The sequence below is a fragment of the Heteronotia binoei genome, chromosome 1, assembly GCF_032191835.1.
Source record: "Heteronotia binoei isolate CCM8104 ecotype False Entrance Well chromosome 1, APGP_CSIRO_Hbin_v1, whole genome shotgun sequence".
Taxonomy (NCBI): Eukaryota; Metazoa; Chordata; class Lepidosauria; order Squamata; family Gekkonidae; genus Heteronotia; species Heteronotia binoei.
The window spans coordinates 91,724,392-91,738,365 of record NC_083223.1 but is presented as its reverse complement, the minus strand read 5'-3'; positions in this window follow the sequence as shown (position 1 = coordinate 91,738,365).

Below are 13,974 nucleotides of genomic sequence, written 5' to 3'. Positions count from 1 at the left end.
TACAAACACACAGGAACTGCATAGATTTTATGAAGAACATAAAGAATTTGCACCATGATGGATTACAAATTATTATCTTGGAATGTAAATGGACTAAATTCACCACAAAAAAGAAAGGTAACGTTTCATTGGATTAAAAAGCAAAATTGTAATATAGTTTGTTTACCAGAAGTGCATATCAAACAAAAGGATTACAAATTTTTATGGAATAAACAATTGGGACTAGAATTTTATTCATTGGCTGAACAGAAGAAAAGGGGAGTTATTTTTTATATTAAACAAGAATTGGAGCTGAAATTAGTGTTAAAAGATAAAGATGGAAGATTTGTTGCGGTAGAAATAACATTAAATGAAAAAAAAAAGTTGTTATTGGGACTGTATGCACCAAATGGCACAAAGGATGTTTCTTTTAAAGACATTATACAACAATTTGATGAACTGACTTATGACCAAGTTTTGATAATGGGGGACTTTAATGGAACAATTAAGAATATGCTGGATAGGTCTGGGGGAAAAATAATAACAAGAAAGGAAAATTGCCAAAGTCTTTTTTTGAATTGGTCAAACAAGAAAATTTGGAGGATATATGGAGGAAATTTAATCCTGAAGTGCGGGACTATACCTTTTTTTCAGCAAGACATAAAACTTTTTCCAGAATTGACATGTTGTGGGGCACTAAAGATTTAGGTCTTGTAACAAGGAAAATAGAGATTTTACCTAAAATCGGGGCTGACCATAACCCAATAATGTGGATTACAAAATTGTCTAAGAAGTTGAGAAGATGGAGATTGAATGAAGATTTACTACAGAATAAAGAAATAGTGACATCCCTAGAAAATGAAACTAAAGCTTTTTTTCAAATGAATGACAAAGACGATATAGAATTTCAGACGGTCTGGGATGCCTATAAAGCAGTAATGAGAGGAATATTGATTACTTTGAATAATAAAGATAAGAGGGCAAAAGAAAAAACAGTTCTTGGACATTCAAAATGAAATAAAGAAAAAAGAAGGGGAGTTGAGAAAAAGGCCAGGGAAAAAGAAAATTATAAGGGAAGTTACAATACTACAAATGCAAATGAGACATTTGTTAAATAAAGAATTGGAATGGAATTTGAAAAGACTGCAGCAGAAATCTTTTGAGGGAGCAAATAAACCTGGAAAGTATTTGGCTTGTCAACTGAAGAAAAAGAGAAAATAAAATTATTAATAAAATTGTGGTAGATGGAAGAGAGGTGGTTAGCCAAGAGGGAATAAAAAGAGAATTTTTTTAAGTATTATGCCAAGTTTTTTAAATGTGTTAAAATAAGGAAAGAAAGATGGATGAGTATTTACAAAAGATAAAAATAGAACCCTTAACAGAAAATATGCAAAAAGTTTTGAATGATCCAATTGAAAAAATAGAAATTGAAGCAGCAATTAACCGAATGAAAAATGGAAAGGCACCTGGGCCAGATGGATATACAGCTAAATATTTTAAAACCTTTAAAGATGAGTTAATACCGAAATTGCAGAAGTTGATGAACATGATAAGAATAAATGGGAAAATACCAAACACATGGAAGGAAGCTGTTATTTCATTGATTCCAAAGGAAGATAGAGATGTCATGAATGTAAAAAATTACAGACCAATTTCACTATTGAATAATTTATTTATTACTTCGCATTTATATCTCGCCCTCTCCGCAAGCGGACTCAGGGCGGCTCACAACATTATAAAAACAATCAATCCAATAAAACATATAAAACCATAATTTACATATATCAACTTTAAAACCATTCTATAGCGCTATTTCTGTCCAGTATAGGCGGAGTGACTTCTCGACTATGATTGCCAGCATTCTGTAGGATGTCCGGTGGCAGCCCTTTTTCGATCAAACTGCAAAAGCCTGTCTAAACAATTCGGTCTTACAGGCCCTGCGGAACGCAGACAAATCCCGCAGGTCCCTTATAGCTTCTGGGAGGGTGTTCCAAAGTTCTGGTGCTGCCACCAAAAAAGCCCTGGATCTTGTTGTACATAGCCTGGCTTCTTTTGGGCCAGGGGCAGACAACAGATTTTTTGTCCCTGATCGCAGTGCTCTCTGGGGGATATATGGGGAAAGGCGGTCCCGTAGATAGGCAGGTCCCTGACCATAGAGGGCTTTAAAGGTTAATACCAACACCTTGAAGCGAACTCGGAACACAACAGGCAACCAGCGCAGCTCTCTCAGCACTGGCTGAATGTGCTCCCGTCGCGGTAGCCCCATTAACAGCCATGCCGCAGCGTTCTGCACTAGTTGTAGTCTCCGGGTTAGCGTCAAGGGTAGCCCCATGTAGAGAGCATTACAGTGATCTATTCTTGAGGTGACCGTAGCATGGATTACCGTCGCTAAGTCGTTGCGCTCCAGGTAAGGGGCCAGCTGCCGCACTTGCCGAAGGTGAAAGAAGGCAGATCTAACAGTGGCTGCCACCTGAGCCTCCATTGTAAGGGAGGACTCAAGAAGCACGCCTAAGCTCTTGACCTTAGGGACCAGTATCAGTGGTGCCCCGTCAAGGGCCGGCAGCTGGATCTCTCCCCCCGGACCGCACCGACCCAGGTAGAGAACCTCCGTCTTCGTCGGATTCAATTTCAGCCGACTCAGTCTGAGCCAAGAAGCCATGGCTTGTAATGCCAGGTCTAGATTTTCCAGGGTACAGTCAGATTGGCCACCCATCAATAGATAGAGCTGGGTGTCATCCGCATATTGATGGCAACCCAGTCCGTACCTCCTGACAATCTGGGCAAGGGGGCACATATAGATGTTAAATAGCATCGGGGATAGGACCGCTCCCTGCGGCACCCCACAGCTAAGAGAGTGCCTCTGGGATGCTTCCTCCCCTATCACCACCCTTTGTCCCCGATCTTGGAGAAAGGAGGTCAGCCACTGTAAGGCAGATCCCTGAATCCCCACATCGGCAAGGCGGCTAGTCAGTAGCTGATGGTCAACCGTGTCAAAAGCGGCTGACAGATCTAATAACAACAGCACCGCAGAGCCGCCCTGATCCAGATGTCGCAATGACTATAAAATATGACTATAAAATATATACAAGAATCTTGGCAGAATGGCTTAAACAACATTTGATAAATTTTATAAAGGAAGATCAAGCAGAGTTTCTTCCTAAAGGCAAATAAGAGACAATATTAGAACTGTTGTAAATATTGTAGAATATTATGAAAGACATCCAGAAAAGGAAGTAGCATTATTCTTTGCGGATGCAGAGAAAGCATTTGACAATTTAAATTGTGACTTTATGTTTGCAGTAATGGAGAAAATGGACATGGGAGAAAGCTTTATAATAATGATAAAAGCAATATACACTGAACAACGTGCAAGGCTATGTATAAATGCAGATCTTACAGAAGATATGATAATTAGCAAAGGTACAAGACAAGGCTGTCCGCTTTCCCCATTGTTGTTTATAATGACTCTTGAAATATTACTGATGCAGATCCAGGAAGATAAAGAAATTGAAGGATTAAAAATAAAAGGATTTACTTACAAATATAGAGCATTTGCAGATGATATAATGTTTATAAATGAAAATCCCATACAAGTTACACCTTTGTTGTTAGCTAAAATACAAGAATATGGGGAGCTAGCGGGACTTTGTATTAACAAAGAAAAATCAAAATTTTTATTTAAAAATATGCAAACAAACAAGCAACAGGTCTTGCAGAGACTAACGGGCTGTGAAGTTACCTCTATGGTAAAATATTTGGGTGTGGAGATAACAATGAAGAATATTGATCTGTTTAAAAATAACTATGAGAAGCTATGGCATAAAATGGATGAAGATATGTTAAAATGGAATAAACTTAATTTGTCATTGTTGGGTAGAATAGCTGCAATTAAAATGAATATTCTACCAAGAATAATGTTTTTGTTTCAAACTATTCCTATTGTGAGAGATAGTAAACGATTTGATAAATGGCGAAGAAAAATTTTAGAATTTGGGTGGGCTGGGAAGAAACCAAGGATCAAAATAAAAATTTTGACAGATGCAAAAGAGAGAGGTGGATTTCAATTACTGAATTTAAAATTATATCAGGAAGCAGTTTGTTTAGTGTGGATAAAAGAATGGATAATGCTGTTAAACAAAAAACTCTTAGCGCTGGAAGGTCACGGAAATAAATTTGGCTGACACGCGTATATGTATTACGGAAAAAAGAAGATGGATGGTTTTTCTCTCACCATTATATAAGAAATAATTTGCTAAATACATGGATGAAATATAAGAAATATGGAGATGAGAGAAGACCGTTATGGATAGTGCCAGCTGAAGTAATAAAAATAACAGCTGAGATAGGTGAAGAAAAGTGGTTGTCATATAATCAATTATTAAAAATACAAAGTGGCAAAATAGAATTGAAAACTGCTGAAGAGTTGAATAATAAATATGATTGGTTCCTAATGCAACAAATAAAGAGTTTGTGGACAATGATATTAAAACTGAAGGAATAAGAAAAGAACAAACAGAAATGGAAAAAGTTCTGCTTGGAGACAATGAAAAATTAATTTCAAAAATATATAAACTACTTTCAAAATAGTCTATGGAGGATGAAGTAGTGAAATCTCAAATGATTAAATGGGCAATTAATGTAAATAAAGAAATACAGATGGAAACTTGGGAATACTTGTGGAAGAATTCTATGAAGCTTTCAACGTGTCATAGTATTAAAGAGAACTGTTTTAAAATGATGTATAGATGGTATATGACTCCTAAAAAATTGGCAAAGATGAACAATAAGATGCCAGACAGATGTTGGAAATGTAAAAAACATGAAGGTTCTTTCTACCATATGTGGTGGACTTGTGAAAGAGCAAAAAAGTATTGGCAGATGATTCAACAAGAAATTTCTAAGATCTTGGGATATGAATTTAAGAAAGTTGCAGAGTCTTTTCTGTTGGGATTACAAATGGAAAAATTTCCAAAAGAAGATAGAACTGGTATTTGGTACTTGCTTTCAGCTGCTAGGACATTATATGCGCAGTTGTGGAAGCAAGAAAAAATACCAGAGAAATGGGATTGGATTATAAAAGTTACGACATGGAGTGAAATGGACAAATTAACAAGAATATTAAGAGACTATGATTTGGAAGTTTTTAAGACGGAGTGGTAAAAGTTTAGAAGATATGTAGAAAAAGAGTGGAAAATAAAAGGACATTGGACAATTTTTGATAATGATTAAGTTTTAGAAAGAAGAATATATATATTTTTTGTTTTATTAGTTAAGAGTACTTTTAAATATTAGCATTTTAAGTAAATAACACCGGCGGGGGTCAAGTAATGGGGGGAGGGGTGGGTAGAAAGAAAAAGACTCACTTTTCCCCCCAAAAAAGTGGAGGGAAAAGTGTGTGCGTCTTAAGGAGCGAATACTGCAAAAAATTCACACAAATGCCTCTAAATTCACACAAACAGCTCTAAAAACTAGGTGCGTCTTATGCTCAGGTGCGTCTTATGGAGCGAAAAATACGGTATGTGGGATAGATAAATAAACGCTATTAAAGATGTAAGAAATAGATTTATTACCATATGTTACCAATAAAAATTGTTTTATCCAAAAAAAACCCCTGGTATTCTTAAAAATAGTAGCAAGTGACAAGTTGTGAATTTCAAGTGACTATTGTTCACTAGTATTATTATGAAATATCTATTATGTCACTGTGAATTTTGAGAGGGAAAACTTTAGAACTAGTTTCTTCTGTAAAAAAAGGTGTTCTACATATTCTACATCTTGCAGCCATAATGTAAAGGATGTTTTATCCCTTTTTAATTTGGCACTTCGCTTATGAGAGTAGTGGTGATAAATTTGCTGGCAGAAAAAACTGACAATCACCACTCCAGTCAATCAAAAAGGAAAATAAATAGGGGTTTTTTCCTGGTCATGATTGTAAAACAGTAGAGGGAGCAGGAAGAACCTCAGTCAGAATGTGTGAGGTAGGGTTGCCACGTCCAATTCAAGAACTATCTGGGGACTTTGGGGGGTGGAGCCAGGAGACATTGGGGCCAGGAACAAGGCTGTGACAAGCATAATTGAACTCCAAGGGAGTTCTGGCCATCACATTTAAAGGGGCAGCACACCTTTCAAATGCCTTTCTTCCATAGGAAATAATGAAGGATAGGGGCACCATATTTTGGGGCTCATAGAATTGGACCCCCTGATCCAATTGTTTTGAAACTTGGGGGGGGGGGTATTTTGGGGAGAGGCACTAGATGCTATACTGAAAATTTGGTGCCTCTACCTCAAAAAATAGCCCCCCTGAGCCCCCAATACCCGCTGATCAATTCCCCATTATTCCCTATGGGAATCGTTCTCCATAGGGAATAATAGAGTGCCCAGTAGACATTTCCCTCCCCCCCACACACACTTTCTAAAGCGGGGGGGGGATGGCCTCCAAACCAGGGAATCCCTTGCCCCCTCCCTCTCTCTCACACACAAATACTTACTGGGTCTTGTTCCTGCAGAACTTTACTGGCTCTGAAAACGAAAGCAAAAGAAAGGGAGAGGCCGTTCTCTGAGGAAACTGTTACTGACCCTTTCCCATGAAGCCCTTCCTGTTCCCTACTTCCTGCTCAGCCTTAAAGGCACACATTTTAAAAACTGTTTACAGGTTTCTAAACCTGCAGGAGCTCTAAATCTACAGAATGACTGTGGGGGCGGGGCTTCCTCCACCGGCCAGCTGGCTGGGGGCGGGGAGAAGCCTGTCAAAATGGGGGATCCCCTGCTGGGACCTGGGGATTGGGAAGCCTAGTGTGAGGACATATGTACTTGCTGATTGGCTAGCAGCCTGCACTCACAAATATATTAATATGGGGCAGTGAATAAGAATGGTTATTATCAACACAGGCATAATTTTTACTGATCAGCTATGAAACAAATTTTGAGACTATTTACAATGTCCCTAGTGGGAGCTCTCCTCCTCCCCTACTTCTCCAGAGAAGGAAAACACTGAGTTTGCTTTAGGGGGCAGGCTAGGAGACAGGGCTCCCCACCAATCTTGTAAGCTTGCTCCTTGCTAGTAATGGCACTTACCCTTCAGAGCTGCCCATCCACCCATCCCTGTATCTTGACAAGGTGGGAATAGCTAGTTGCTTGGGACCAAACAGAAGTTTTTTGCAGCCTTTTATATCGGCTGGGAAAGAGTTCTTTTTTAGCCTGTTTTGCATTGTCAGAGTGCTGTTCTAATTAGGCTTGGTTACAAGTGGGGTTGACTAAACTGTGCAGGTTTTGGGTTAAGTTAGGGATCTATGATGAGGACCCTGAGGCTTACCAAACTGGCCTATCATGACTTATCACTTGGAGGGTTGGCAAGGAGTCCTGATTGATACCAGGCCATGTATACCTCTATAAGTAAACCTCATTTTTTTGGGGGGAGGGGGGATGGATATTATAGAACTCCAGAATTATTCCACTCAGCTTGAAGGCATTTCCCAGCATAATGAAAGGGAAACAGCCTGAATAGGTCTATCTGGGTGGTAATGGAATTAGCCCCTTCTCCACGCAAAAATGCAGTTGATGTCTCAGTGATTAGTTAGGATAACATACCCCTAATGCATGAAGGATCTAGTCAGAAGTCATCCCTAGTTTAAGTCTATTGTTTCTCCAGAATACGATCATCAGTTCACCCCAAGGTTTTTGTCCACCCTCTAGACCAGCCATTGTCCAATTTATTCTAGTTGATCACCCCTAGCTTTTGGTGTGTCACTTTTTTTACCTACAATTTTCCCACCTGGTAGTTAGAATTAAATTGGCTAGTAAAATTCAAAGCCTTTTGCTCCAAACCAATCCTGGCTTTGGAACACACTTGCTGCTCACCTTTTAAAATTTTATAGTAGAAATATAGACACGCACACCCCAACCCCAGAACTTTGCAGCAGCAGCAGCCATCCTCTTAAACTTTCTTGCTGCTGCTCCATGTAGCTTAAACATAGGACGCTTGGAGATCTGAAGTCAGACTCGATCTCTGCTCTATCTTCCTCCTATACTCTCCTCCTTCCACCCTGGATCCCTGGGACATCCTCACCATGTCAGACAGGCTGGTATGTTTTTGTTTGGCCCCCTTTGTTTTTATTGCTTAGGTGTTGAGTTGTCGTGTGTAAAGCTTTATTGGGAATGTGTGCATGTGTGAGCCTGCATCTCTCTGAGTGCTTCCTGCTTTTCTTGATCTAGTTTTTAGACTCTGATTCTATTTTCTGCCTGCTTTATTTTTGGGAGCCTCCCCATTCCCATAGTGAGGTGTTACCCAAATTTTGGATCTTGGTATACAGAGGCAGTGGTTCCTGATTTAATTATACCTAATTTACTTTTAATTTTACCTGTGTTTGTGCTCTTGACACACAAGGGTTGATTCTCCAAATGTTGGAGGTCACACATGTGTAAGTCACTTGTGTCTGTAGCTTCACTAGTTTGAACCCTAATATTTACCAGTATGAGAGGAGGGTTGTGGAGCTGCTTTTAGCACAACTTGATGTGCAGGCTTGGAAAACCAGTTTTCAGATAAATGGCCCCTTGTGCTTGGAGGCAGTATGGGACTGCCCATTAAGTCTGGCATGCCTCTGACAGCCCAGTCAGTAGACTGTTCACAATGAAGGTTGAGTATAAATATATTAAAAAGGTAAAGGTAGGCCATTCTGCAAGCACCAGTCATTTTTACAACAGACTTTTTACGGGATGGTTTGCCATTTCCTTCCCCAGTCATCTACACTTTACCCCTAGCAAACTGGGTACTCATTTTACCGACCTTGGAAGGATGAAACGCTGAGTCATTCTTGAGTCAGCAACTTGAACCCAGCTTCTGCTGGAATCGAACTCAGGTCATGAGCAGAGCTTGGACTGCAATTTTGCAGCTTACCACCCTACGCCACAGGGCTCTTTTAATAAATATATTAGTTTAACAAATAAATTTTAGTTGAATCAATTTATTGTGTGGCATCTTTATTTGGGGATGCTGGGGCAAAATGATATTATGACCGGTTAAGAGGAGGTTAGACAGCAGGTTAAGAACTGCCAGGCCCTTAGTGGAGTGGCAGGGGGTGTGCTAAAAAAGCACTATCAACCACAGTATAATTTTAGCTTCTGCTTAATACAACCTGTAGCCTTTCTGCCAGTTACCAGGTACTGCCTGGCAACATTACATGATATTCAGTTTATCTCATCTTTTTTTTTAAAAAAATCAAGTTTTTGAGTGAGTTTAAACAGAAGGGGAGGGTGGGAAAAGGGGGAACAATACCAAAGAAAAATAAAATATACACACTACAGTTATTTCTTTTACAGAAAAAAAACGATAAGATTCATTACACTTGCAAGCTACCATATTTTAACCAAATATTACCATTAATTTCTACAAACATTTTGTGATTTCTTACAATTCTGTTAATCAAACTATAGATCATATCCATTTGTCCTTAATACTTACAAAGAGAAAGAAGGAAACAAAAAGGAGAAAGAAAAATAAAGAATAATTGAAAACAAGAAAAAAGGAAAATATAAAGGAGGAAGTGAGCAAAAATGTTTAGTATGTCATACAGGCTCATTTACTACCAAAAGAGAGGATAACTTAACAGTACAACCATGTAACTATCTATATTAATGAGAATATGTTCCAAGCAAAATGTAAAAAGCAGATCTCCAATGTTATACAGCACATCTATTCTCTCTCTCGGCTTGACTTCGCGAACAAAGATTTAAGAAGGGTGCAGTAGTCCACGTCTGTTGCAGGCTCGCTGGTGGCTGACAAGACCAATGCGGGACAGGCAGGTCCGGCCACAGTGGCTGCAGGGAAAAGTCTGATTTGGGGTTGGTGCTGCAGCAGTACGATTCTTCCTTGATCTCCTTTTGTCCTCAAGACCAGCTTTGTGTGCGTTCTCAAAGGAAGAGACAGCCTGGTAGATGGTGTGCCTCCATGCTTTGCGATCTGAGGCTAGGTCAGACCACTGGTGATGGTTAATGCAACAGGTACCAAGGGATTTCTTCAAGGAGTCCTTGTACCTCTTCATTAGTGCCCCTCTATTTCGATGGCCGGTGGAAACTTCGCCATACAGGGCAATCTTGAGAAGGCGGTGGTTTTCCATCCTGGAGATATGCCTTGCCCAGCACAGCTGCTTCTTCAACAGCAATGCCTCGATGCTTGTAACCTCCGCCCGCTTGAGGACTTCAGTGTTGGTCACAAAGTCACTCCAGTGGATGTTGAGGATGGTGCGAAGGCAGCGCTGATGAAAGCGCTCAAGGAGTCGCAGGTGATGACGGTATAAAACCCATGATTTGAAGCCATAGATGAGGGTTGTCATCGCAACTGCTTTGTAAACATTGATCTTTGTGCCTTTTTTCAGATGCTTGTTGCTCCACACTCTTTTATGCAGTCGGCCAAATGCACGGTTTGCCTTTGCCAGCCTATTGTCAATCTCCTTGTCGATCTTGGCGTCTGAGGAGATGATGCACCCCAGGTAGCTGAACTGCTGGACTATCTTCAAAACTGATTCACCCACAGTAATGGGAGGGACGGTGGCTCAGCGGTAGAGCATCTGCTTGGTAAGCAGAAGGTCCCAGGTTCAATCCCTGGCATCTCCAACTAAAAAGGGTCCAGGCAAATAGGTGTGAAAAACCTCAGCCTGAGACCCTGGAGAGCCGCTGCCAGTCTGAGAAGACAATACTGACTTTGATGGACCAAGGGTCTGATTCAGTATAAGGCAGCTTCATATGTTCATATGTAAATTGTAATACAAAGAGGGTGATAATCTTCCTGGGGTGCAGGCTGGTGGAGAACTTCTGTCTTCTTCAGACTAACTTCTAGGCCGAATAGCTTGGCAGCCTCTGCAAAGCAGGACGTCATATGCTGCAGAGCTGATACCGAGTGGGAGACAAGTGCAGCATCATCAGCAAACAGTAGCACTCGGATAAGTTTTTCCATTGTCTTGGAGTGGGCCTTTAGTTGCCTCAGGTTGAACAGGCTGCCATCGGTGCGATAGCAAATGTAGACACCATCGTCATCATCTAAATCTACTGTGGCTCTTTGAAGCATCATGCTAAAAAAGATCGTAAAGAGAGTTGGCGCGAGAACACAGCCTTGCTTTACACCTGTGCCAATTGGGAAGGGCTCCAAGAGATCGTTGCAGTGTCTGATGTGGCCTCGCTGGTCTTCATGTACCTGGATGACCATACTGAGGAACCTTGGGGGACATCCTAAACGTTCCAAGATTTGCCACAGGCCATTCCTGCTAACAGTATCAAAAGCTTTGGTAAGGTCGACAAAAGTCACATATAAACCCTTGTTCTGTTCCCTGCATTTCTCTTGGAGCTGCCTGAGAACAAATACCATGTCCGTGGTGCTCCTGTTAGCTCTGAAGCCAAACTGGCTCTCTGGGAGGAGTTCTTCTGCAATGGTGGGCACCAGTCTGTTCAGGAATATTCTTGCAAGGATTTTGCCTGCGATGGAGAGCAGGGTTATCCCCCGGTAGTTGGAGCAGTCTGACTTTTCCCCTTTATTCTTACATAGAGTAATGATGATTGCATCGCGAAAGTCCCGTGGTAGTTTGCCTTGTTCCCAGCAGGTGACAAGTACTTTGTGAAGTGTACTATGTAGTACTATGCCCCCATGCTTCCAGATCTCTGGTGGAATTCCATCAACTCCTGCTGCCTTGCCACTTTTCAGTTGCTTGATGGCTTTAACAGTCTCTTCTAGGGTGGGGATCACATCCAACTCTGTTTTCACTGGTTGAAGTGGGGTGAGGTGGTGAGGCAGGAGCCAAGAAGGAAATATTGGAAAGAGTATTGTAGAACCATGGGGAAAGGATGTATTAGGATACAAGGATCAATAGAAGAAAGGCCTATCAGGACATGTCTGGACTTGCCCAGATATTGGCTTATAATTGCTTGCTGTGATAAAAAGCTTTAGCTTAGCTGAGAAGTAGGAGCCAATAACTGTGATGCAAACAGAGAATAAAAGGAACTAAGAAGTCACCACAAGCGAAACCAGCAGCAGCTTGTGGGTAAGCACAGATGTTTTGTGGTTTAGATTTCACACTAAAGGGGACTAGTAGATGTAGATGACTGGGAACCACACTGAAGGCCCCCTTCAGATCCCTTGAAGGTTTACTTCAGAGTCACCAGTTCCTGCTTCAATGTAGCCCATGCAAATATGCAAATTATATAAGGCCTGCGTGCCACCATGATCATTGCTCAGATGCCCATCCTGGTCTGGGCCCGCACGTGTGTATCAAATAAAGCTTGGCTGTTTTCCTGATTTCGCCTCAAGCCTCTTTGTCATAGCACCTGCTTTAATTGACAGAGCAGGCGTTTCCTGCTACAGTGGATTGCTGAATCTTGAACTACGCGATTGGCACTGAAGAAATCCTGAAAATACTCCGACCACCGGTTCAGTATGGGTGCCTTGTCTGTGAGGAGCACTTGGCCGTCTGCACTATGCAAGGGACTCTGAGCCTGATATGATGGACCATATACTGCCTTCAGGGCTTCATAGAACCCTCTTAAATCACCAGTGTCTGCACACAGTTGGGTTCTCTCTGCAAGCTTGGTCCACCACTCGTTCTGAATGTCTCAAAGCTTGCGCTGGAGGTTGCTACATACAGCTCGAAAGGTTGCTTTTTTCCCGGGACAGGAGGGCTGAGCAAGATGTGCTTGGTAGGCAGATCTCTTTTTCGCCAGTAATTCTTGGATCTCTTGATTGTTCTCGTCAAACCAGTCCTTGTTCTTCCTTGTGGAGAACCCGAGGATTTCTTCAGAGGTCAACAGGATGGTAGTTTTTCGGTGTTCCCAGAGTGCTTCTGGAGAAGGATCTGTGAGGCAACTGGGGTCCTCAATTCTTGTCTGGAGTTTTGCCTGGAAGGCAGCTTTAACTTCGGCTGACTGAAGGCTGCCAACCTGAAACTTCCTCCGGGGGATACCTCCTCTCCTGGGTGTGGATTTAAAGTGAAGATGGAGATTGCAGCATACTAGATCATGATCCGTATGACATTCTGCACTGGGCATTACTCGGGTGTGTAAGACATCTCGAAGGTCTCTCTGGAGCACCAGAATGTAGTCAATAAGGTGCCAATGCCAATCTATTCTCTAAGATGCCATAAATTGACAACAGTAAAACATGCACTTAAAAAGTTATTCAAAATTGATTAAACATTCTTGGAGACAACATATACCCAAGTACCATAATACTTATAGAGAGGTGAGAGAAAGCAAGAAATCCCAATCTACCATACAGGCTTGTTTACTACCCAAGAAAGAGAGAATACTTCATTATAACATAACCTCCACTAAATTGCTTTACCCAAATTGAAGAAGGAAAATTACTAAAATAATTCTTTACATGACTAAAATTTTTTCTAATTTACTATATGCCAATAGAGGTGAGATATATTTTAAATACTATTGAAACTGGTTTAAATTATTAGGGACAATACATACCCAATGTTTATACATATGTAAAAGCAGGGGGAAAGAAGAAAACACACTCAAAAATATGTCAAAACAAAAATGGTTTCAGATTGCGAGCTTAACTTCTAATTTGTAAGATTTTAAATAACTTTTAGTACTTCTAGTTTCACTGAGAATTTAGCTTATAAAAATAGAATATGAAATATATATCCCTTTACCTATTCAAAATATTTAATTATCTGTAGTTTATTATTAGAGATTGTTTTATCCTTTTAATATTTTCTTCCCAATGTGCCTTAAGTTTTAAAAATTCCCATCTTTATAAAAATGCTTATAAAAGCTTCCCTGTATCTTTGATATCACCATTTCCAATACTCCAACCTATTTTGCCACTCAATTCCCTATTTTAGATTAGTGTCCATACAGACATACAAATCCCCCGATTTAGACTTTTATTTATACCATCCAGTTGAAAAATTTTTTAAAAAATGAGAAAGCCCTACAGGTCCAAATTTCTATCTCAAAATAATACACCAATTCCATGAAAATATGCCCATGTTAACCAAT